This window comes from Bidens hawaiensis, unplaced genomic scaffold (genome assembly GCF_021521415.1).
Source record: "Bidens hawaiensis isolate Kalapana, Puna unplaced genomic scaffold, B.hawaiensis_p1.1 tig00003988_1, whole genome shotgun sequence".
Lineage (NCBI taxonomy): Eukaryota > Viridiplantae > Streptophyta > Magnoliopsida > Asterales > Asteraceae > Bidens > Bidens hawaiensis.
Window position 1 is genome coordinate 2,129,096 of NW_027491233.1, and position 5,733 is coordinate 2,134,828.

The window sequence follows — 5,733 nt, forward strand, 5'->3', positions numbered from 1 at the left end:
ATCAAGCAATGAATACAAAAACATACATACTATCCAAAAAAAAATATAAAAATGTTTAAAGCAAAATTAACTTATACAAAGAAAGTCAACTTTTTTTTAATCTTTCACCAGTCATCTTTTCATTTTTTCTTTTCTTTTTCTTTGTTTATTGTTTACTTAATTTCTATAAATAAAAAGTGAGAAAGTTAATACATGTCTTTTTAATAATATACACAATTACACATACATGAAATAAATATATACAAATACCCAACGTATGAATATTCACATAGAGATTGAGAATGAACTTATTAATCTAATATATATTAGGTTTTAAAAATCCCGATGGAAAGTTAAGTCATGAGTGTTGGAAACCTAATAAACGCCCCTACATATTCTAAACGGGTATAAGTACCCGTGATACCAGTACCTATAGCCCGAAAGTACCCGTACCTATTAGGGGTGTTCATCGAATCGAATAACGAATTTTCAAGTTAATCGAATCGAATAATTCGAATAATTTATTTTTATGCTGGTATTCGTATTCGTTTAAAAGTTAGATTATTCGATTCGTATTCGTATTTGTATTCGTATTACATCCCATATTCGAAATTCGATTCTATTCGCATTTGAAACTCGAATTCAAATCGAATTTGAATAAATTTGAATTGATTCAAGTTCACATATGTCAAAAACTTCAAAAATCATAATCATCAATTTAAAACACAAAAATATAAGTTTGAAGTAGCTACAATACCACATGAAAATAAGTTCAAAATTAAGTATTGGCAAAATTAAGAAAATATCAGTATGGGTTATTGGGATTTATTATTATCTTTTGACATTTATTATTTAAGGATTTGACCCAAATTAATAAATTAAATATATTATATAATTTGAATTCGAATTTCGAATCGAATCGAATAAAATCATGAATTCGTATTCGATTACTATACTCGAATACGAATCGAATCGAATCCGAATATTATGAAACCGAATTCGAATATTCATTTTCGAATTCGAATCGAGTCGAATTTCGAATGTTTCGAATTCGAATCAAATTTTTGAACACCCCTAGTACCTATAATCAGTAAATTTAGGTACCTATACCCGTACCAAATAGACACGTACGGGTACTAACATGTACGAGTACGGGCATTTGGAAAAAAAATCTCATCCTTACACTGACATCGGGAAATCTGAAGTTGGGGGGGTGTTAATTTTAAGTTTATGATATTAGTATTCTAGTTATGTTTTAATTTTTTTTAATTATACACGACTACCGGAAGTGTAACTCCGTTAGTCTACGGTCGCCAAAAAACATTTTTTTTTTTTAAAACATTTTTTTACCGGAAAACTCAACCTGAACACCCCATTATCTGATCACCACCACCGATGGTTGTTCAGGGTTTCGGCGACCTCAACAACTTGGGCTTTTATTAAAAAAATGTTTCTAAAGGTCCGATCTAAGGTTACAAAGAGGTTTGTGACGAAAAAGTTGAGTTTTCCGACAAAAAACGAGTTCCATCGGAAAAAAATTTTTGACAATTACCACCCGTGGTTCTAACGACCTCAATAATTGAAGTTGTTACTAAAAAAAGTTCCTAAATGTCTGATCTTATGTTTCAAAGAGGTTTGGGACGAAAATGTTGAGTTTCCCGGCAAAAAAAACGTATTTTCGGTAACTAGAGACTAACGGAGTTACGGTTCTGTTAGTCGTGGATCGTTGGAAACAAACATGTTAAAAGGTAGGAGTGTCACCATCTATTTCGTTAGTTAGGATTGGAAGCAACCATAAGTTGATGGTTGAGATTATTGAAAACCAAACAATTTTTTTAATATATGTTTAAGTTTCAAAATGCATGTTATTAATTTTTTAATTTTATTTATAAAAGAGAGGGGGGAGTGGGTACTTAAATAAGTGTTGCATATAATTAAAGTGTTCTAAGGTAGTTGATGGTATGAATGACATGCGAGATAATTGGGAGGAATTTGGGTAACACCCCTCTCTTCTAAGAGGTCTGGGATTTAGTCAACAAGAGAAGCCTTCCAAATCCTATTTCCATTGGGTTAGGTGCAATTAGCAAGAATCTCCCTCTCTTAATGGTTGCCTTTACCCGATAGAAATAAGTTGAAGGACTAGATTAATGTTTATGTTGGTGCGATCCCAACATATCAAGCTCATAATCCAACTCTTTTGCTCTCTCTTTGAGGATTTCATGGAGTCATGCATTTCATTTCCAAAAATTCTTCAAAGGTTTGACTTTGAAAATGGCTAGCAGCTGGATAATTGTAGAAACTTAGTCAAAGAATTAATATGCCTACCTGGGGTTGGTCGCAACTTAAACTTCAAACCTAGCTTTCTGAGTTTTTGATTCTTCAGAATGCATAATTAGTTTATTAAGACTGGTCTATCTATTTTCTTGGATCACAATACCTTATTTTTTTCTAAAATTTCGCATATACTTCATCTTCAATACAATAATAACACTCACAACAAAGCAAGTCATTGTTTAATTATCTGCGTGTATTGGTTTCTTAAAATTATTAGAATTATAGAACTCTAAGTATTGCGATTATATCCCTTGTTTTCATTCGTTAAAGAGTAGTGTAGTACATCAAATAGAAACTAAAGGTATCAAACACAAAATATATAAAGGCGTGTTGGTGGTCAAGATTTCTCGTGTTTGGTCATTTTACATGAAATAACTTTTAGACCGTTCGTAGTGGGAACGTTCCCACCGGCGTTTTGGAGGATAACGCGGGGGGTACACCCCCCCCCCCCTTCGTTTTGGCTTATTATTTTTTTTGAACGTTTTGTATACAACGCTTGGAAATGGCACAAAGATCAAAAACTAATCGTTAGATTAAACAACATCCCATTTTCTTTTTTGCTGCTTCTTGTTCTTGTTCCTCTGTTCTTCATTCTCTCAGATGGATCACCCACTTCAAGTAGCTTGTTTAATTTGTTTGTGGGTTTTGTTTATTTTGTGTTAATTTGACCTGGGTTTTGTTTAATTTCTGTTAATATGGTCTAGGGTTTTGAGTTTATGTTGTCGGTAATTTATTTGCTTAGCAAAGGGGAAGTATAAGGCTATAAGCTGTTGGAAGGTTTTGGGGCTGTAAGTTTACTCTAATTTTTTCTATTATTTATGTTTATTTTTGTAAATTCCAGATTTTGAATCTGATTATTATGCTTATTTCTTATTTAATTTTAACCTTTTGTAGTGATTATTCTTATTAAAAATTAAAAAAAAGTGTAAACGTGACTGGGTGCCACGTTGCGCATAATGCATGGGGGTGGAGAGTTATGACTACAACATGTTTTTATAAAAAACATTAACTCTGACTGGGCGCCACGTGGCGCATAATGCCTGGTAGTGTAGCTTTATGACTACACATGATCTTAGCGTAACATAACCCTCGTGAAAACAGTACTTCGCAAGCCTATATGAGGGGATACCCATGTTAGATCTACACACACGTGTTTCCCTCTCATCCATCTAAAGACCAAAATATTAGCAGGTCTGAGTGTTGACCTTTCTTCCAACAGGTTAGTATAAAAGTTTACATGTGCTTCTTTTTAAAAATAATCTCAGGAAGCCTGAATATATAAAAAAACATCTCTATCTAAAGCGTGTCATTACTTAAGCCCGGGGAGTTTTTTACGATGTACTGCATGCTTCTAAAAAGAGTCCAAGCATGCTTTGCGACAAACGTGACATATATCTTCCCCCAGAATTAGGGGACGTTTTAATTGATTTATACCATTTTTTTAACAACTTATTATTAAACAACACCTAACAAGGAGCTAGGCAACCCAAAACCAAATAATTACATACTCCGTATATAATAGTGAGTTTTTAAGCCAGTTGATCAACTTTATCTTATATTTTCAGTTTCTACTACTATATGACACTTCCATGAGAACACCACCTCGTTTCTGTATCTCTAAATGATCCACTACATGACAAAGATTATCTCTCCCACTAGATGTTTTTTATTTAATCTACAAATCTTCCATCCAGTAAAATTTATATTTGTAGTTATATATATTCATCATTGGAATACCACCATCCTCTAGATATATAAATTACCAACCATTTTCTTTTCTTTCCTGCCGCCCACCTTTTTTTGAACCCTTAGGATGTCAAAAGATTTTTTATTTTTTTCAAAAATGACATGTACTGTAGTGTACCGGCTGGATACTAATATATATTTATAACAAAACGTTACATTTTGAGATGCAAACGAATTAAAATGTCCCTGAATGAAATAATGGAAAAGAAGCATGCATAATTAAGTGTGAGAAATCATTTTGGTTTAGAAATCACTCAAGACCCATCCCCTGATGTAACAATTCTTGTGATGATCGATATGATGCTGCATGCAGGCTACCTAGCTAGCATTTACCAACTACGAATACATCAAGGAGCCTCTTGTTAACATACAAATGGGATAACAGTACATGTACAAGGGTTATGGATCCAGTGCTGGAATTAAGATCTTCTGCTACATCCATACGTACAACAATGTCATACGTGCATCAGATTAAGTTCAGGAACTCCATTCCGGCATTTATGTCAACTTCAACTCCCTTTCTCTAAATGCTTTTCTTGTGTCGTATATATATATAGTTTACTATTCTTTTTTATTTTTTTTAATTAATTGCTAAAAGGAAATTAAAAAATAGACAACTAATAGTGTCTCCCATATGTTACTAAGAATTATTTTGCTATTTGCAATATACTAACATGTATATGAATGATTATATATTGCTTTCACTACAAGAAAAATGTGTATCACCTATAATTATTCACAGACGGACGTGATCCGTAGGTAATCCACAACGGATCACCAGCGGATACCTAGCTATAAAGAATCCAAAAAAACTGAAAAGGTGAATTAAAAACCAATGTTGGTAATTCGTTGGTAACTATATCGGCATATTACCAATGGAATAGGACAAAGAAGATTGTCCTGACGCAAACCAGACGTGGGTAAGTTCGACTCTCGTCATGTGAGATATAATACAACATTATCGAGTTTGTTGGCATTCATGATCACGTATTTTAAATATGGTCCGTTGTCTCACGTTTCAATTTAGCTCTACACAGAGTTCTTTGTTTATGACTTTGTATATTAAAACACTAATGCAATCGACATGGTAGGTTAATATGCTTCGCTAACTCATAGTCGATATACCAAGAGACGGCTTCTCATGTGTGCATGATTCTCCAACTCTCGGGAGATAGAGGTATATGTTGGAAATTTTTGGTATTAGTTTGTTACTAATAAATAAATTATTAATGTGTGTCCAAAGAGTAAAGATGAATGTGATATCGATACTCTAAAGTTTATAGTTGAGGACTTGAACATTGGTAAAAAGGGAAATTGGTCTGTCCCATATTGGTTGTCCCATATTGGTAGATCGCTTGAGAGCCGTCTTTGTATTTTTGTGTGGTTCGACCGGGTCATGTAACAAATGTCATGATTATTGCCAAGTGTCGATGTACATGGTGAGTCACCTACTACGTGTTATCCTCTGGAGAGTTGTGTGCCACCAACTGACATATGACAGCTTCATGTGACAAGTGGTGTCATTTTGTGATAAGTGTCAAGTGTGTTGATGAGTCAGCTGCTAGGTGTCGTCTCTTGGTGGTCTGCACCCCATATGATGCCAAGTGTCCAATGACTCACCTTGTGCTCCTGCTATATATAGAAGGTTCGGGTGACCATATTTAGACACAGAAA